Genomic DNA, 21938 nt, shown 5'->3' on the forward strand with positions numbered 1-21938 from the left:
AGAAATCACTAGCAGAAGCAAACTAGAAGATTTTAGTTTTTATACTGAACTGAAATTCTGTTACTTCCATACAGCTTTCCTTCTGAAGCAAGACGAACCCAATCCAATCTGCCTTCCACAGAAAATTCCTTCAAATACTTGAAGACAGGTTCTTTATTCTTCCCAAGTCTTCTCTTTGACCACATTTTGACACATCAAACATCTATCCTAACCAAGAAAAGGGAAAATTCAGATAGCCAACACTGTATGAAGCTGACACCAGAGTATAAGCCAAGAGTGAGCTGTCTGTCTTTCAAGAACTAAACTTAATTTGACTTGTCTTGAACTCCAATCCCTATATGTTGGAGTGGGCCTCCTTCAGCTGTCTTCAGGGATTTTTAAATAGGGAGGGGAGTTAAAGACTCTTTCTCCTGGTTACCTCTGGCTCAGAGCTTATGTGTTTGGTAAATATTCTGTTTTACTTGATTATCATCTATGGATGTTCTCTTTCTCTTCTGTCTTCAGCATTAACTCAAACATGAAACACAGACCTTTGCCTACATTTTCCTGAAACCAATCACAAAAGGCATTTGTGGTTGTATCAAACTTTACTGTAGCTTGGGGGGCAACAGAGGATGCTTACAGTGTAGAAATGCAAATGACTTAAAATTATATAGTAGGCATCTTTGTAAAATTATATAGTACACATCTTTGTTTTTAAAAGTCCCTTAGCCATCCTGTTTGGTCCTCTGCCTTTTTAAACACGCTTACATAGATTTCATCCATTCTTTTCAATCTAGTATCGACACATTACAGTCTTAGCCTGAACTCCAGCTTGTCTCATAACCTCCTGTGGAAAATGGTCTGGTTTTAGAACATTGCATTAAATGGTACCACTATTATACTCGTCAACCTGGCTTAAAACCACTTTAATGCATTCAGGTGTTCCCTTCTTTGCTATCAAGTACTATCCACTCATACATGAGATTATAACTTACATGTAAACCCACCCCTCATTTGCAAAGGCCAGATCCTTTTCACCATGTATATGGCTTTGCTTTCAGTGTTTGTTTGATGGAAGCTCCCACCTAACTACCAGATTCAACTTCTTTTTTTTTTTTTTAAAGATTTTATTTATTTATTCGACAGAGATAGAGACAGCCAGCGAGAGAGGGAACACAAGCAGGGGGAGTGGGAGAGGAAGAAGCAGGCTCATAGCGGAGGAGCCTGATGTGGGGCTCGATCCCACAACGCCGGGATCACGCCCTGAGCTAAAGGCAGATGCTTAACCGCTGTGCCACCCAGGCGCCCCCCAGATTCAACTTCTAAAGACAGGGCATTCATAATTCCACCTCATTCATAATTCCACAGGTCCAAACCTGTGACCAGACCTTGCTGTGTTAAGTCCCACCTTTTTCAGGACAGTATCACATCACATTGCTTCTCTAACAAGCCAAGTACATTCAATACCAAACCACTATTTTCTTATTAGTTCTCCTCCAAGGAAACACATATTTCTGCTTCCACACCTTTGGTTATAATTTCCCCTACTGTGTTTGTTTGCTAGGACTACCACAGCAAAGTTACACAAAACGAGTGGCTTAAACAACAGAAATGTATTTTCTTGCATTTCTAGAGGCTAACATCTCCTGTTCTTAAAAGGACATCAGTCATGTTGAATTAGGGCCCACCTAAAGACCTCAATTTAACTTTATCACTTTAAAGTCCCTGTCTCCAAGTATAGTCACATTCTGAGGTACTGAGGGGTTAGGACTTTAACATATGAATTGGAGGGGTGGGGAACATAATTCAGTTCATAACACCCACCTAAGTTTTCTCCTTCCTCTTCCTCTCCAAATCCCAACCAATATTTAAGGCCACATTCAAATTCTATTTCCAGTCCTACTACCTAATCATTATAGTTAACTCTCTCTTCTTCCTTTAAGCTCTGACCTTACATACTTTGGGCACTTCTATAGTTTCTTTTCTTTCTCTCTTTCTCTTTCTTTTTAAAGAGAGAGCACACGTGCGTGCACACAAGTTGGGTGGGACAGAGTAGAAGGAGAGAACCTTAAGCAGGCTCCACGCTGAGCTCCATCTGAGGAACCTGAGATCATGACTTGAGCTGAAATCAAGAGACACTAACTGACTGAGCCACCCAGGCGCCCTGGCACCTGTATAGTTTTACCTTCCTGGGTATAGATCTCCAGAAAGTTCAAGCTCTTTTAAGCTCTATAAGTTGTTGGTAAGTGCTTACTGAATATGGATTTAAATCTCAACCAGATTGACGTTCTTCAATCCAAATTGCTTTATTTTCAGAAGAACTTTTCAGAGTCTGACTTACTATGATATTGCTTTCATAGATAATGGATAAGTTCCTAAGTAGTAAGGAGTCACTACTCTGTTACCAACCAAAATGTAAGGTGCAAATATTTGAGAAGAAAGATTTCCCCTTTGTATAAGCACATATGACATCTCTCCCCTAATTCTCAATAAATATTAAACTTTCTGTCTTTAACATTTTCCCCTCCTCTTAAATAGCTCCTTTAAACATTCCCCCCCGCCCAGGGATCCCTGTGACCAAATACCATAAAATACAGACTTAGGTATCTCACTCAAATTCTCTCTTGTGCATTGAACTCTGATACTTTAAGGTCTTTTAAATTGAAACTTTTAGCATTTACTTCATGAATATAATGGAATCTAACATGTATTTATGTGTAGAGTATATTCAAATTGGTCTACCTGTATTATCTCATTTAATCCTGAACAACTCTGTGAATGTATACTATGATTCCTTCTCTTTTGTATTTGAGGAAACTAAGGCATAGAAATGTTAAGTAACTTGCCCAAAATATCATGGTGGGTAATACAAAGTAGTCTGACACTAGTGCCCAACACTTAACTGCTCTGTATGGGTCCATCTACAAATAGGAAAGAGATTGTTCTCTGTCTCTGTCTCTCTCTAGTATTCTTTTTTAAACTTTAAGTTTTAAATTCATAATTACAAATTATTTTTCTAATGTAAATCACATATCCTTTTTTTTTTTTTAAGATTTTATTTATTTATTTGTCAGGGGGAGTGGCAGGCCGAGGGAGAAGCAGGCTCCCAGCTGAGCAAGGAGCCTGATGCGGGACTCAATCCCCAGGACCCCATCATGACCTGAGCTGAAGGCAGACGCTTAATCCACTGAGTCACTCAGGCGTCCCCACATATCCTTTTGATAAAGACTTTCAATCATAGAAAAATATTCTTAAGTATATTTGTTCTAATGTTTTTACCTTGTGTTTCAATCAGTTGAGCAGTATGTGTGGGAAAAAAATTTTTGACTCTATTTACAAGTTCTTGAGCTGTTTGGTTTCCTTTGTAATCAGTTTTCTGATCTAAGGTCAAACCAGACAGCGGCCTGTATGTGATTATGCTGCCCTCACCTGACAGGCATTGGAAACTGCAAGTAGAATGGACTAACAAACTCCGAAGCCCTCAAGACAGAGGAGCTGAGAGTACCTACCCAAGAGTTCACTGAACACTTTCAAAGCCACTTTACTTGTGACCTTGAAAAGCCAGTGACATGTCCTTAACTTACTTCATAGAAGAAACAAACCAAGTGAGAGACTATTTAGTTAGTGCAAGTATTTATAACCCTATGTATTTTTAGGTATTACATGCGTTTACAATTTGATAATAGGAAATGTCAAAAAGTTCTCCCTGTGAACTCAACGTACTAATAAAGTTGGTGTGTTACATTGAAAATTGTGTTTTTAAAAACCGGAAAATTCTCGAAATTTCTCCAGGGGTGTATGTAATTTACCTATTTAATTATACAACTTGACAAGCCCTGGCATTTTTAAATCTCTTTAATATTAATCTTGGAAAATGGAATTTAGGACATTAAACTTAAATCCTCTATTCATAATTATAAATATGGAAACAGCCTATGTTGATTAACTATAACAGTATAGACCATGCCCCACAACAAAACCCATGGGGGTCTCCAAAAGGGTTCTCTTTCTCTCCTTGATAAACAATCCGTTGCCTTGCAAATGCAGTGGCTAAAATTCCTCATTGGTCATAATTTTACATGATAGTCTCATTGAATAGAGTTAAAAACTAGAAACAGAGCAACAAAATTCCACCCGTGTTGATACAGACAACTCCCTAGGAAATGTAAATCTGAGGCCAGCAAAAGACCTCAAAACTATTTCTCAAACTGGTCTGCCCCAGAGCCTAGGATCCCTGCCATCAATACATTTTTTCCTACTTACAATATGATGTCTCTGGTAGTTTCGCTGATAGTACAATTTTGAAATATCAAAATACAACATTATCTAGAGAGATAAGACACTATAAATCACAAATTCTTCAGCACGGATTAATTTATCAGAATACTTACTGTCAAAAGGAAAGCAGTAAATAATACCTTAAGGGGAAGAGGGGAAAACGCAGGTAGTGTTTAATGGATGGGAGGATAGAAGAATGCTCCAAAGCATATGGGACTGCTGAGGAAGTGCCACCAATGTGGGCTGTAGAAGCGGGAGCAAAGGAAGATCACGTAGGCAAAAGAAGCCAAACATTGAAAGGGAAAGGGAAAGGGAGAAAAGGCTGAACACAAAACCTGGAATACTTGAGAATTATATGTAGAACTGGCCTTGTTGACCAAAACTAAAATATAGAGATTGTCAAATAAGAAAGGGAAAAATCTTTTTTATCAGAGTTGACAGATTAAACAAAGCAAACAAAGGATAGAATGATCACATTTGTTTTACAGGACTTTAAAATTGATGACTTTACCACAAATAAATTCTCACTTTCTCCAGCTAAAACATTCTGCATTTGGTAGAATATCGTTTGTCTACCAAACGATATTGAAAAGCTGAAGTGTCGACTAAATATTGAGCAGACTGCTCCATTCCTTCTCAGCCAGGATAAGGAAAGGACAAAATACATTTCTAAAGATTCTATTTATGTCTTGAAATGTTTAGAATAAACTAAATAAATGTAAAAAAAAAAAGGAAAGGAAGAAACATATGAACAATATAATCAACAATATAATACTATGCCAAGTAAAGAAAAGGAATTGTCATGACTCTTAAAATCTAATCTTAATCCTTCCAAACTGTAAAAATGAGTACTAGATGCCAAATAAGTGATAATGTAAATAAGTTTTATTTGTCTGCATAACTGAGAAAGCAATTGTTAGTTGGTCCTTTTCTTGCACCTCCTTGTCCGGGTTACACATTTTCTTGCATCATAATAGTTCTTTCCACAGGAAATATTAATACAGTACCTGTACTTATCTAGGAAAGCCTGGCTCTAGGATCTGAAACAGCAAAGAAAACAGTCCCATCTGGCTCCGCTGCTCTTTCCAATAAAGGGCAGCACAGTGCCCTAAGCTCGGTTCTCTTTTAGTCTCTGCCCTTCTCCCTATTTAAAAGACAACATACTTTAGGTAAAGGTTAAATTTTCTATTTCTAATCCCTAAGGATGATATTCAAAAGATTTTCTTTAAAAAACAGAAGGTGGCACATTGGCCAATCAGGGCAGATTCTGGTATCTGGCTACCTTATTGTTTTCTTTTTCTTTTTTTTTTTTTTAAAGATTTTATTTATTTATTTGACAGAGATAGAGACAGCCAGCGAGAGAGGGAACACAAGCAGGGGGAGTGGGAGAGGAAGAAGCAGGCTCACAGCAGAGGAGCCTGATGTGGGGCTCGATCCCATAACGCCGGGATCACGCCCTGAGCCGAAGGCAGACGCTTAACCGCTGTGCCACCCAGGCGCCCCTACCTTACTGTTTTCTATACCTGCTGTTCAATCTCAGTTCTACATTTCATTCTAAAGTTTTCAATTTTTAATGCAATTTAAACACCATCACTAAAAATAATATCTGTGTTTTGAAAATAAAACCAAAATATGTGTTGTTTACAATTATAGCTGAAAAATTGCTTGTAACTTAGTTAAGTTGAACATAGTCATACAGCTACATAAAACATGAAGAAAGAGGAAGAAAGAAAGAGCAAGAATCTGCAACCCTGACACTATCAACATGGTGAGTAAATGCATACATTTTTTCCTAAGGAGCTGATCACATTTTAATAGCACATTTACCATACTGAAAGACTTTTTATTGTAAAAAGCAAGATATTATAGTCTATTCATCTAAGATGACTATCCAATAGGATGAATACTAAATACTAGATTATAAATATTACTAGTAAAAGTAGAGAAATATGTCTCTAGGAATTAAAAACCCATCTGGAGTCAAGTTTCTGTCTAAGTCCTGGGTCCAACTCTTATTGACTCTGGGATCTTGAGCAAGATACTCAACCTCTCTTAGGTCTGTTTTTTCATCTATTGAATGGTAACAACTCTCCCTCTACGTGGATTATTGAGAAGTTCCAAATGAAACCACGTCGGAGGAAGGGTTTTGTAAATTATTAAAAGTGATTCAAGGTTATGTAATTAAGCATTAGAATATTGATATTAATAATACTAATAAGCTAAATCCTAAGATTTTCCTCCAAGAAAAGTTGCTTTCTTCATGAACAAAGCCTTAAGATATTAGAAATATGACAAGAATGTAAAAGCTTGACAAATGCTTTAGGGACTAACCCTGGATTTAAAAAAACACAACAGGCTTGACGGTCCCTCCTCACCATGACTACACCTTTGTATCTCATACTTGAAAATGAATGTTATTTATAGTTAAAGCCGCCCAGTTAATTCTCACAAGAGGATTACAAGACTGACAATCCAGCAAAAGCCCCAGCAGGTGGAGTTAATGTGAGCTGATAAAACAGGTTCTGTCAAAACATTTGTAGAAGTGAATTCCAGAATCTCTGACCCTCCCACACCCTATTCTTAATCCAAAAAATTATATCCTCCAGCTAAGAACAAAAAAATAGGAGTCTGGTATTAAAAAGATGCATTCCACCTAAAATACACTATAGATTATGCAGAGAATATGTGTGCTTTATACACCTAGATTTGGGAGATTATACTAAGAATTCAAAAGGCTGCCTGGTATTTTCAAGGGTATCTCAAAGTAAATTACATTTCTTTGCCAATTGTAACAATATTATTCTACATCCAACCTTGGACTCTTAACATCCAGGTCCAAATTTCTACATACATTTAGGACAAATCTACCTGGACTACCTATCCAAAGGACTTTATACACAGTCTGTCCCCAAACCTCCTTTCATGAGTGTTTGGGCTCAGTGAATATTATCACTATATTCCAGCCACCTGTTCAAAACTTTATATCATCTTTGGCCCCTTCCTCATCCCCACTCCCACCACAGCCATTAATTAATGAATACCTTTGGCTTCTGTCTCTGAAATGTCTTCTATATTCAGTCATTCCTCCCTTCTATTCCTACTGTCAATGCTCTTGTCCAGGGATTTATCAAATTTCAACTAAATCACCTGTACAATGTCTAAACCGATCCCGCTGACTGCCTCGCCTTTCCAAATGTACTTTCCACATTCCTAATAGAGGAGTCTTCTAAACAAGGCAATAAGATTAAAAATCCTTAGCAAAACATTTAACAATCTAGTTCATATCTGTCTTTCAGACTTATTTCTAAGTTGATGTCTCCATAAACTGTTCTCTGGTCACATCACACACCTAAAAGTTACTATTTCTTGAGTACTGTATTCCATTGCCCGGGGGTTTTAGTCATGCTATTCCTTGCATCTAGAAAGTTCTTTCCTCTCTTCTCCAAATAGTTACATATGTATTTTTCAAAACTATTTTCTCCACCTCCTCTCATTTGAGCTATACCCCAACACTAAGAATTTATCACTATTTCCTATACTCTTATAAAGTCCTGTTGCATTTCTTAAAAAAAAAAGCACTTCTTTCATATATGCATGTTGTTTTCTCACCAAATTGTAAATCCAAATACCATAAGTATGTCATTTTTAGCTTAGTGTTTCCTATGATCTCCAGCAGTGTGTGTGTGTGTGTGTGTGTGTGTGTGTGTGTGTGTGTGTGTGAAGTTTATCCATCAGTAGTTCATTGCATGTTTTTAAAAACTAATGACGATCATTGTAATACTGTGCACGATGTCCTGGCGGCTATAGTTGTGATAAGCACAGCATAACATACACAGTTGTCTAATCATACACCTGACACTAATATAACATTGTGTGTCAATTATATTTCAATTAAAAAAATAACAACAATGACTATCATTAAATGGGAGCTTATTATGTGCCAGGCTCTACTCCAACATTTTTCACTATATGAATTAGGGCATTTAATCTCAAAATAAATCTACGAAGTAGGTAACATTAGTCCCATTTTATAAGTGAAGTAACAAATGCCCCAAAAAGTTAAACAGCTTACCCAATGTCTACACTACTCTGGGGTCAGGACTGGAACCAAGATCTCTCAGAATTCACAGCTTGCCCTCAACCAATTTGCTATACAGCCTTTAATGGATAGGTAACCAAAAGACTATGGTAGATAAAAAGACTATTATATGAATACTGACTGAAAACATTGAGAACAGTGGTGCCTAAGAGGTAATATGATTAGAATACATAAATTCAAACTCTCTCTTTAAAGAATAACATTTCCTATCTCATAAAGCTATTTTTTTTCCATAAGGCTATTTTGAAGACTAATTGAAATGAAGTATGTAAAATGCCTAGGACAGTACCTAGAACACAGTAAGTTCTAAACAAGTTCTTTTTCTTTTTTTTCAGTTGTGAATACTATAGAAAGTATATTCAAGTTTATTCCCCACATCATAAAATCCTAGGGCAAGAAGACATGCTTTTACATTCGTGTGGCTGAATGTCAGATAAAAAGAAATGTTGTTTTAAATATATCTGTTATATGGGGCCCCTAGGTGGTATAGTCAGTTAAACATCAGACTCTTGGTTTCAACTCAGGTCATGATCTCAAGGTCGTGAGATCAAGGCCCACATAGGGTTCCTCATTGAACTTGGACTCTGCTAAAGTTTTTCTCTTCCTCTCCTTCTGCCCCTCCTTGTTCTCAGTCTCTCTTTCTCTTTCTCTCTCTCTCTAAAATAAATAAATAAATCTTTAATATCTTCTATAGATAGAAAATTAAAATACATTAACGATACTTTGGCAAAAGCTCTGAATGATGGTCCTTTAGATGACATCAAAAAGAGATTTACTTAGCTTTTGCAGCTGATGGCATCTCACAATGCATTCCTCTCACCCTTTTGCTGCGAATAGAGCACCAGAGTCTGTGGAACCTGGACCATGAAGATTATCCAGCAACAATAATCATACCATCTACTACTATTCACTGAACAATTATGCAGTTCATATGTATCAACACTTTTCACAAAACATTTATGAAATCCATGCTGCTATTATTAGGACTGTTGTTCCTGCTGTTGTTATACAAGTGAGGAAATTGGTGTGTGAAGAGTTTAAGTACCTTACCCCAAGTTACACTGCTGTAAGTGACATAGCCAGATTTTAAGTGTATGTCTGTCTGACTCTGGAGCCCAACCTCTTAATCATTCAGTCTGTTTTTAGTCAATCTGTAATCTACGGTTGTTTTGGATTTTTTCTTTTATAAAGGGAAAATTTAGTGTGATTCATTACATTATAAATACTAGCTGCTTTTGAAAATTCATTGAAGCCAAACACTCATTGTCTAAGCAATCCAACTTCTTTTAATTTAACACAAAGCACAGACATAAACAAATTATAATTTATGTAGTCTGAATTCCAATACCATAAAACCAGAGGGCACAATGTACATTTATCTATCCACACAGTCTTTTCCTAGAATGGTCTGAAACCAGCAATGACATCACTGGGGGGTAGACTAACTACATACCATATGACTATATGGTGATGTGTTTTGAGTATGCTTTTATCTTGCTTTTTCAAAAGGTCATATGGGTAACACATCAAATAAGGTATTTTTAAAAATTCAGCTTTTTCCAAGTCAGCAACACTGTCCAGTCTTTACACCTCTATATTTTCATTGCTGTTTTTATGGTGATTCTCTCTTTTCTAATTTAATACCTACCATTGCCTTCTAGTTATGGTCTGGGCTCTCACTTAAAAAAATGCCCCTGTAAAAAAAGGCTTGCTCGAAAATTCTCCTATAGGAGAATATAAGTTTTAAATATTTATGTTGGACCTGCTCACTGAAATAAAAATGTGAACAATGAAGATGAGCACCCAGTCTTTGCCAAAACTATCTGAACTCTCCTTTTTCCACCACATAAAGAAGCAAAAAGATGAACACAGAATTCAGAGGGTTTAATTTAACATGACAGTGGTTTGGGGGCCCCAGCATCTGATGGTAGTAATTACAGACTCCTGTTGCCAAATTCAGTATTTTGAAGTTGAGACAAAGCTTTCATTTAAACCTAACTTTCAACTATTCATAAAGTTTGAAGTTATTTTCATTGTTTCGTCAGACATTTCAAAGGCTGTTTTTCAGTGATTATCCTGAAACTCCAGAGATACCCACTAAAAGATACTTCTCTCCTTAAATATTTTGAAGTGTTGTTTTTGTGCCACTATGATTTCATAATTTCCAGCTTTGTGTTTCTGATTTTTGGCCAGACCCAGTAGCCTAAAGCTATTTCAAAGTGAGTTAAGATTCTGAGCAAATCAGTCTACCTGCTCCTTTCACATCTTCTGCCCTAAAATGTTTTACTTGGATAAGATATTTAAATTAAAATTTAAATTGGAAAATTCCAAAATGGCAACACAGTTCAGAAGGGTGTATATGGAAAAGAAAAGGAGTAATCCTCTCATTGAAAATAAGACATGTTGCACTCTGGTTATATATATATATTATATATTATATATATATAGGAGCTCCTCACCAATGTTTTTTTAATATGGTGGAGAAAAACAAATTTCTCTGAACCAAATGTCTATCTAAATCTGCACAGGGCGACTTTGTGACTCAGTTGGTTAAGCATCCAACTCTTGGTTTCAGCTCAGGTCATGATCTCAGGGTAATGAGATTGAGACCTGTGTTAGCTCTGTGCTCAGTGTGGAGTCTGCTTGAGATTATCTCTCTCTCCCTTTCCTTTTGCCCCTCCTCCTGCTTGCACTTTCTCTCTCTAAATTAAATAATCTTTTTTAAAAATCTGCACATATCAATTTATTTTGATGTTGCTGTTTGAATTGAGCCTTTAATTTAAACCATCATTTTGGCCACTCAAAAAAATAGCATATGTAGCACCTGTAAAGTTATCCTCGTACAGTTCTCCAATACTATTTAATCTGTCCTGAACTGAAATCCAGTGCAATCAATTCATAAAAGTTGCTCAAGTTACATTTAATAATCAGAAGAGTTAACACTTTTCTAAACATATTGGTGATAGGCTAAATAAGGGTCACCAAAGATATCCAGGTCCTCCTAATCCCTGGAATCTGGAAATATTACCATATATGGCAAAAGGAATTTCACAGATATAATTAAGAATTTTGAGATGGGAAGATTTCCCTGGATAATCCAGGCAGGCAGGCCCTAAATGCAATGACAAGTATCCTTTTAAGAGGAAGGCAAGGGGAGACTTGACTACAGAAGGGAAGAAGGCCATGTAATTACTGAAGAAGAGATTGGAGTGATGTGGCCAGAAACTAAGGCATGTCAGCAGCCTCTAGAAACCGGAAGAAGCAAGAAATGCAATTCTCCCTGGAAGCTTCTAGAAAGAACCAGTCCCACTGGTTTTAGCCCCATAAGACTCCTTTCATATTTCTGGTCTCCACATTTGTAAGAGAATAAATTGTTGTTGTTTTAAGCCAGAAAGTTTGTGGTGATTTGTTATAGCAGCAATAGGAAACTGAGACAGCATTGTACATACATGGCTGCATTTTATAAACACAAGTGAGGTCAGAGGCAAACCACGGCCACCAGAATTGGAGAAACAGACCAGTGAACAGAAAGAATCACAATTTACCAGAGAGAAACCCACCAACAGAAACCTCCAGGAACCAGTGCCACGATAGAAAAATCTGAACCTCAATCAACAAATTGCTAACGGCTCAATTTAGACAAATCTGAGCGTTAGAAATTCCAGGGTGGCCCCCTACTTTGGGGGGTTTTACTTCCTGGAGCTCTCTATCAGATTTTTGCAGTGAATATCAGAGAAAACTCCCCTTGGGTTTCTGTTAGGGAGAGAAGGAAAGTAACCATTTTGAAATATGCCAGAGCATTCTGTTCTTCTTAACAAGGCTTGTGCTCAAGTGAAACTATTTTGCCAGCACCTAACCCATTATGGTTTTATCAGAGACTAACTAACCCCCTCTGGTCTTCCATATGGGGAAAGGGAAATATTCAAATCCACTCCCCACCCCGATCTACCCACCTAAAATGTGGGAATGGATGGCTGAGAAGCACTTGTGAAGTTCACAGCTCAGAGACATAGGCTCAAACTTAGCTGTAATCATAAGGCTATAGTACACTTCCCCTTCCCCCACACCTTATCTGCACATCACTATAGACCTGTTTCTGAGAATTCCTTTCACCCAGTACATCATATCTAACTTTCAAAAAAAAATTACAAGGCATTCTTAAAGGCAAAAAACATAGTTTGAAGAGACAACACAAACATCAGAACTAGCCTTAGATATGGCAGGGATATTGGAATTATTGAAATGAGAATTTAAAACAACTATGATTAATACACTAATGGGTCCATGGAAAAAATAGCTTAGGGTGTTACATTGAATAAGTCTATATTCACTAGGCCTACAGCCTTCAAGATTTTGTAAGTGACAGATATATCTTTTCTAAGGTAGTACTTTCCCAATTCTTAAGATTCTCTTCAAAATATTTTATATGAAAAAAATATTTTTATATGAGTATTTCCAATCACCTTGATATTAATTATCATTTTTCTGGAAGTTTTCCAGCTTTATTATTATTTTTCTTTAACTTAATCCAATTCTTCCAATATGGGTATACTAATGGTATTATACAACGGCAAAATAATGTGCTTTGTTTCATTTCTGAAACCATTCCTGATGTTTTTCAATAATTTACCGGTTGTGAAGATTATAAGCAAGTCATTGCCCAATGATTTAAGACATAATCATTAGTTCCAAGTTCTTCATTATAATAAAATATAATTGAGATTATTTTCTCTAACATGTATTGATTTACCAAATATATATGAAGATCCTGCTATGTACAAGGCATTATTTAAGTATAGAGTTGGCCATGGAAGACTTAATAATCTAATATAGTCTAGTAATAATAAGTATAACAAAGAGAATATCAGATAAATCATTTCCAAGTAAATGCTTTCTTTATTCACTGAGTTTAGATATCATAAAACATTAAATGTATGTTTTCCTAAGTTTTATCATTCTTGGTGGGGCTCAAAAATAAACCTCTATTTCTTTTCTTTTTTTTTTTTTTAAGATTTTATTTATTTATTTGACAGAGATAGAGACAGCCAGCGAGAGAGGGAACACAAGCAGGGGGAGTGGGAGAGGAAGAAGCAGGCTCATAGTGGAGGAGCCTGATGTGGGGCTCGATCCCATAACACTGGGATCATGCCCTGAGCCGAAGGTAGACGCTTAACCGCTGTGCCACCCAGGCGCCCCTAAACCTCTATTTCTTATCTGACATTTTCTTTATCAGTTGCCCACTACCAATAGTTGTTTCCATTAAACTGCTGTTATATAATTTAGTTTAAAAGAAGAAAGACGAGGAGAAGGAGAAAGATATCATAAAGGAGAAATACCACTGAGCAATGTGATCTAAGGGCTATTAATGGTTTTACTATTATTAGTTCAATGAATAAATTACTGTGGTAAAGTAGCTGAGTTATATACTTACGACTATATTTATTGTCTGCTCAGTTCTAGAGAGTTGAACCACAAAATACTTCCTACTTCATGAGTAATATTTTTACTAATACAGAGGATTCCCCTTTTCCAGATGAAGTGTTTCATGTAATACAATATGTGTAATTGCCCTTTGCCCACAAGTTTTCCCAGCAGCGATTTGAGGTTTAATAAATTCTAAGTCCTAGTATGCTAACAATGTATTATGATGGTAATAACAAGTAAATATTCACATAATTCAATAAAATAACTCTTAGATGTTATTTTTATATTGGTCACAGATGTAAGCCTGAATAAGAAGAAACAAATAGCTAAAAGAAATACAATCTAACCCAATAAAACAAACATTTTCTACTTATTTTTCAACATTTGACTTTTAAATATGTGCAGGTACTATAAATAATATAAATTTTACTAACAGATTCCAAACTATAAACTCAAAATTCAAAGTGAAAAATCAGATAACCGTCCCCCCCAACAGAGAAATAATATGAATGCTTCACTAGAGAGGTATGTATTTCTAGTCCTCAAAGTCCAGAATATAGATACCTGAGAATGCTAAATTAGTTTTTCACAAAAGAAATAAGTCTTGAGTACACTGGAGTAAAAGGAAAGGATAAAGTTTTAAAAGCACTAAAATTATTATAATTACATCAAGAAGAAGGATACATGGAAAAGAGAGAAATAGAAGAGGCAAATATAATAACATTGTCTCCTTGTTGTGTGCTGATCAAGGGGGCCACCAATTAACATACACTAGATTCCCACACTAATGCCCTAAGGTGTAGAAAAATGTCATAATAGTAAACAAAAAAGCTAGGACTTGATTTGGTTATCTCTTACTAAAAACAATGTTCTTAACCACTACTTTATTCTACCTACTTAGCAAGCAAAAAGAAGTAGAAAGTATTCATTCTTAATTTTTGTGGCTTTTTTAAAAATAATTTTTAGCATACCTAGGATTTGTAAGAATAGGATGAGAGAGAATAATCATACGAATGTGATAAAATGTTAACAAGCGGCTCAACATCACTCATCATCAGGGAAATACAAATCAAAACTACAATGAGATCGGCTCACACTTGTTAGAATGACTAAAATCAAAAACACAAGAAGCAACAGGCGTTGATGGGGATGTGGAGAAAGGGGAACCGTCTTGCACTATTGGTGGGAGTGCGAACTGGTGCAGCCACTCTGGAAAACAGTATGGAGTTTCCTCAGAACGTTAATAATGGAGCTACCCTATAATTCAGCAATTGCACTACTAGATATTTACCCCCAAAATGCAAAAACACTAATTCAAAGGGATACATGAGCCCTGAAGTTTTTAACAACATAATGAACAATAGCCAAATCAGGGGTGTCTGGGTGGCTCAGTCAATTAAATATCTGCCTTCAGCTCAGGTCATGATCCCAAGGTCCTGGGATCAAATCCCGTATCAGGCTCCTTGCTCAGGAACTTCTCTCTCTACAAGCTTGTGCTTGCTCTCTCTCTCTCTCTCTCTAATAAATAAATAAAATCTTAAAAAAAAACCCAAACAGTAGCTCAATTATGGAAAGAGCCCAAATGTCCATCAATGGATGAATGTATAAAGAAGATACACACACACACACACACACACACACACACACACTGGAACATTACTCAGCCATAAAAAAATGAAATCTTGCCATTTGTAACAATGGAGCTAGACAGTATTATCCTAAGCAAAATAGAGAAAGACAAACACCACATGATTTCACTCATGTGGAATTTAAGAGACAAATCAACATAAGGGGGAAAAAAAGAGAGGAAAAATAAGAAACAGACTCTTAACGACAAGGGAGCAAACTGGTGGTTACCAGAGGGGAGGTGGATGGAGGGATGGGTGAAATAGGTGACAGGGGTTAAAGAGAGCACTTGTTGGGATGAGCACCAGGTGTTGTATGTAAGTGATGAATCACTAAATTCTACACCTGAAATCAATACTACACTGTATATTAACTAACTGGAATTTAAATAAAAACTTGGAGAAAGAAAAAGTTAACAACTAGAGGATCTGGGAGAAGAATATACTAGAGTTCCCTGCAACTTTTAGGGATGTGTGGAATGTTTTCAAATTCAAAAGTCACAAAAAATTAAAAGAGTATGTATTTTTACACATATGTTTTCCCTTAGAATTATTAGGGAACAAGTTTACAGACATGATGTCCTGTTACATTAAAATACTTCAAAGTGTGTTACCTAAGAACAAGAACATTCTCTTTCATAATCACAGTATAGTTGTCAAAATCAGAGAACTAATATTGACACAATACTATTATCAAATCTCCAGACCTTTTTCAAACTTTACCAATTGTCTTAATAATGTCCAAGAATAGAGCCAAGAAGTATTGTAATCCAGGATTCTAGAATCCAGGATCACATATTAGATTTAGCTGCCACATCTTTAATCTCCTGTAATCTGAAACAGTTCTTCATTCTTTGTTTTTCACAATCTTCTCATGACAAGCCAGTTACTTTATAAAATGTCCCTCAATTTTGCTTTTGTCTGCCATTTCCTCATGACTAGATTCAGACTATGCATTTTTGGTTAGAATTCCACAGGAGTTGATGCTGTGTCTTATCAGCCTCAGAAAGCACATGATTCAGTTTGTCTCATCACTCATGATGGTGACTGATCACTTCTTTAGGTGGTTTCTATCAGGTTTCTCCACTGTAATTTATTTTTCTCTTTGTAATGAGTAAGTAATTTGTGGGGAGATACATTGAGACTGTGTAGACAACCTGATCCTCACCAAACTGTCACAGAACAGTTTTAGCATCCATTGATAATTTTACTTGAATGAAATATTACTATGATGGTTCTAAGAGCATACTAGTTTGATGCTGTAAAAAAATACAAATATTCAGGTCCTGATTGGTTACTCATGTAGAAATGTGTAATGGTTGGTTTTTAAAAACACTTGAGGAAAAAAACAGTTGATGGGGAGAGCTGTGTGTAATTATAGCTGTGCTTCCTGCCAGCAATTCTGCTATAGTCAGAGGTCTGGCAGCTTTTCCCTTTTCGTTCTTGCAGAAATATAGACACTCAACATAATTTATTTTTAGAAAGGAACATTTACTAATATCATGAAAATAATTTACTCTCAAAGTATTTCCATCCTTCCAACCCAAACCAAACCTTCTAGAGAAATTGTTAAACAATACAGGGCACTGGACATCTGGTCAAGACAGATAAGTTCTTGGCCAGCAGAATTTGTAAGACCCCAGACAAATGATGTAAACTCACTTAGCCTGAGTTTCCTTTCTAGTGGTTCTTGACTCTAGGTACATAACATACATACAACATTATTTTTTTTATAAATGCTTATATCTGACCCAACTTCAGAAATTCTGAATTAATTGGTTTGGGTGACTCTCGCCAAGTAGGTTTAGGATGCCAATAGATAAATTAGGTGATCTCTGAGCTACCTCGAGCTCTGGTTCTATGATTATATGGTTCTTTTTTTTTTTAAGATTTTATTTATCTATTTGAAAGAGAGAGAGCAAGAAAAAGAGCACAAGAAGGAGAGGGAGAAGCAGACTCCTCCTTGCTGAGCAGGGAGCCCAATGTGGGGCTCGATCCCAGGACCCTGGAATCATAATCTGAGCCAAAGGCAGATGCCCAACTGACTGAGCCACCCAGGCACCCCTAATTATGTGGCTTTATTTCTCCTTCCCATAGCAGACCAGAGGGGGAGTATATTAGTGCAACTTTCATTCTCCTCCACTTTTTTTTTAAGATTTTATCTATTTATTTGAGAGAGAGAGAGAACACGAGGTGGGGGCAGAGGGAGAGGGAGAAGCAGACTCCCTACTAAGCAGGGGCCCCGACTCAGGGCTCGATTCCAGGACCTTGAGAGATCATGACCTGGGCCAAAGGCAGGCGCTTAACTGACTGAGCCACCCAGGTGCCCCTCTCCTCCACTCTTAATATAAATTTCTGGCCTGTGCTAAGGATTGTGATTTTCAAAGTTTAGTGGTAAGTCATAAATAGCTAGTTAACAATGTAGGTTCCTAGACATACCGCATAGAATTCTGATGCAGTAGACTTGGGACACTGCTCAGGAACCTGTGTTTTTCATAAGCACCCAGGTGGTTCTGAGACCACTGATCAAGAACCACACTAAGAAACACCATCAACAGTATAACTGGCAACTTCAAGGATGGGGTTTTACCTGAGGAATCTTTGGGACTCTGGTTCATGCTGAAATACAGTGACGTAGGTGTGGTGACTACAGACCCTGAGCCTCACAGCTCTGAACCTCCCTCTTCATTTGAGCTCCCGTCATGTAGCCAGGATCCTGGCTTTCATCAAAACCTGCTCTGAATAGTTAAGAGAAAGAGGATTAGAATCCAGCACAGATCAACAATTTCTACAAATAAATAGAACCATAGTTACAATGGAAAAATGGGCAAATGATAGGAACAGACAATTCACAAAAGAACAAATCCAAAGGTGAGTAAGCATTCATATCATCAGTGAAATAGAAATTAATAAAAGAGTAAGATCCCATTTTTCACCAAAATGGCATACATTTAAAAAGTTTGATAGTATCAAGTAATTTGCAGGAAAACTCACACTCTAATGCATTCATGGAGAAATATAAACTGTGTGAGTCAGTTTAGAAAGGAAGTTGATAGTGTCTATTAAATATGTTCATATCCTAAGATGGTAAAAATTTCACTTCTTAGCATTAACCTTAGAAAAACTGGAATATAAACAAAAATAAGCATATTCATGAATGACTTTAAAATAGAAAAAATAAAAGTCACCTTTATGTCCCTAAAGGCACAAGTGTCTAAATAAATTATGGTATAATCTTAGTAGATATTATGCAACAATAAGATGAAATAAGGTAGATCTGTATGAACGAATTTAAAGAGCTCTCCAAGACTTATCGCTGAGTGTAAAAAATCTAAAGAATACTATTCACTGTGGTAACCTGTCTCCAACATGACACCATTAATTCCTTCCCTCTGTATGCACATGCCATTACCCATCAAGAGGCTGAGCCTATTCCTGCCCTATCCTTGAATCTGACCTACTCTTAATGACTTTCTTGACCAATAAAATGTGGCAGAAGATATTCTGGAAATTCTTAGATTAGGTTGTAAAAAGCTCTACAGCTTTTATCCAAAGGATACAAACATAGTGATTCGTAGGGGTACATGCACCCCAATGTTTATAGCAGCAATCTCTTCAATAGCCAAAATATGGAAAGAGCCAGATATTCATTGACAGATGAATGGATAAAGATGTGTTGTGTATATATATATATATACATATATATGTATATACATATATATATACATACATATACACAATGGGATCAAAGAGAATGAAGTCCTGCCATTTGCAACAATGTGGTTGGAACTAGAGGGTATTATGCTAAGGGAAATAAGTCAATCAGAAAAAGACAAATATCATACTATTTCACTTATATGTGGAATTTAAGAAACAAAACAGATGACCACAGGGGAAGGGAAGGAAAAATAAGGCAAAAACAGAGAAGGAGACAAACCATAAGAGACTTTTAATAATAGGAAATAAACTGAGGATTGCTGGAGGGGAGGTGGGTGGGGGATGGGGTAATTGGGTGATGGACATTAAGGAGGACACTTGATGGAATGAGCATTGGGTATTATATGCACCTGATGAACCACTAAATTCTACCTCTGAAACTTATAATACACTATATGTTAATTAAATTGAATTTAAATTAAAAAAAGAGAAAGAAAACGCTCTACAGCTTCCTCCTGGGTTTATTGGAACTTGTTATTGCAACCCTTGCTCTGGGAGAAAATCATCTGTTATGTATGAAATCTGTTTGTCCTGAGAATGTTGTGTGCAGAAAGAGGAAGATTTCACCCAGCTCTGGCTATAACCCAGGCAACATATGACACGTGAGTGAAGCTGCCATTTGGGGAATTATAGTCCCAGCAGGTGCCATGGAGATAAGAACCAACATCCCAGACATCTATCCCCAGTCAAGCCATCCCAGCCATCCTCATCCTTTTGAGCCACCTCAGTTGAGGCCCCAGCCATGGTGGAGTAGAAATGAACGATCCTTGTTGTACCTCGCCTGAATTTCTGACCTACAGAATCATGAGCATAATAAATGTTGGTCATTTTATAACAGTTAAAAAATTACAGTGATGGTTAAGAGTGATTTTTAACTCCTTCCCTCCTTACATTTTGACTGGCACTCCACTGTAAAGAGGGGTTTTTCCTTCTCCATTATTATTCACTATTTATATATACTCAAGAACCTTATTTTATTCTATAGGTTATAATCTATTACTATCATTATTTATTTTGATGCTTAAATTGTCCCAAATCTGATCAATGGGCCCCTCTCAAGCTTGTTCCTGTATCCTTTTGGCATGTTCCCATGATTTTTGAGCATTTGTAATTTTTGGCATAAAATGATAGCCCAGGCTCATTTCATAGTTTCTCTGGTCCAAGGAGCACTGGTTCCTTTCAGTGAAGATGTTATCTGAACTCATACAGCAATTCAGCAATGTGGCAGGATATAAAATCAATGCACAGAAATCAGTTACATTCCTATACACTGACAATGTGACTGAAGAAAGAGAAATTAAGGAATCAATCCCATTTACAAATGCACCAAGACTCATAAAATGCCTAGGAATAAACCTAACCAAAGAGACAAAGGATCTGTACTCAGAAAACTACAGAACACTAATGAAAGAAATTGAGGAACACACAAAGAAATGGAAAAACATTCCATGTTCATGGATTGGAAGAAAAAATATTGTTAAAATGTCTATGCTACCCAGAGCAATCTACACATTCAAAGTAATCCCTATCAAAATAACATCAATATTTTTCATGGAGCTGGCACAAATAATCCTAAAATTTGTATGGAACCAGAAAAGACCCTGAATAGCCAAAGGAATGTTGACAAAGAAAACCAAAGTTGGTGGCATCACAATCCCAGACTTCAAGCTCCATCACAAAGCTGTAATTATCAAGACAGTATAGTACTGGCACAAAAACAGACACACAGATCAATGGAACAGAATGGAGAACACAGAAATAGGATAGAATAGAGAACCTCAGCTCTATGGTCAACTAATCTTCAACAAAGCAGGAAAGAATACCCAAAGTAAAAAAGACAATCTTCAACAAATAGTGTTGGGAAAATTGGACAGCCAGATCTAGAAGAATGAAACTGGACCATTTTCTTACACCATACACAAAGATAAACTCAAAATAGATGAAAGACCTAAATGTGAGACAGGAATCCATCAAAATCCTAGAGGAGAATACAAGCAGCAACTTCTTCGACCTTGGTCACAGCAACTTTTTGTTAGACATGTCTCCAAAGGCAAGGGAAACAAAGGCAAAAGTGAACTATTAGGACTTCATCAAGATAAAAAGCTTTTGCACAGCAAAGGAAACAGTCGACAAAACCAAAAGACAACCAACAGAATGGGAGAAATTATTTGCAAACATGTTATCAGATAAAGGGCTAGTAACGAAAATCTATAAGGAACCTAGCAAACTCAACAACCAAAGAACAAATAATCAAACCAAGAAATGGGCAGAAGACATGAACAGACATTTCTCCAAAGAAGACATCCAAATGGCTAACAGACACATGGAAAAATGCTCCACTTGGCTTCAGGGAAATACAAATCATAATGACAACACACTATCACCCCACACCATTTAGATTGGCTAAAATTAACAAGACAGGGAACCATAAATGTTGGCGAGGATGTGAAGAAAGGGGAGCCCTCTTACACTATTGGTGGGAATGCAAGCTGGTACAGCCACTCTGTAAAACAGTATGGAGGTTCCTCAAGAAGTTAAAAATAGAGCTACCCTATGACCCAGCAACTGCACTACAAGGTAATTACCCTAAAAATACAGATGTAGTGATCTGAAGGGTCACTTGCACCCCAGTGTTCATAGCAGCACTGTCCACAATAGCCAAACTGTAGAAAGAGCCAAGATGTCCAAAGACAGATGAATGAATAAAGAAGATTTGGTATGTATATGCAATGGAATATTACTCAGCCATCAGAACGGATGAATACTTACATTTACATTGACGTGGATGGAACTGGAGGATATTATGCCGAGCG

At 36.7% G+C, this 21938-nt stretch overlaps 1 long non-coding RNA gene across 4 annotated transcripts in view; it reads right to left on the reverse strand.

Moving 5' to 3' along the window:
* LOC105240029 overlaps window positions 1-21938 on the reverse strand; it is a 180196-nt gene that overhangs the window by 112173 nt on the left and 46085 nt on the right. For all 4 annotated transcript variants that reach the window (XR_004627272.1, XR_004627271.1, XR_004627270.1 and 1 more), the window contains one exon: window positions 17999-18146. This is a non-coding gene — a long non-coding RNA (uncharacterized LOC105240029). The remainder of the gene's footprint in view (window positions 1-17998; window positions 18147-21938) is intronic.

The sequence above is a fragment of the Ailuropoda melanoleuca genome, chromosome 8 (assembly GCF_002007445.2).
Source record: "Ailuropoda melanoleuca isolate Jingjing chromosome 8, ASM200744v2, whole genome shotgun sequence".
Classification (NCBI taxonomy): Eukaryota; Metazoa; Chordata; class Mammalia; order Carnivora; family Ursidae; genus Ailuropoda; species Ailuropoda melanoleuca.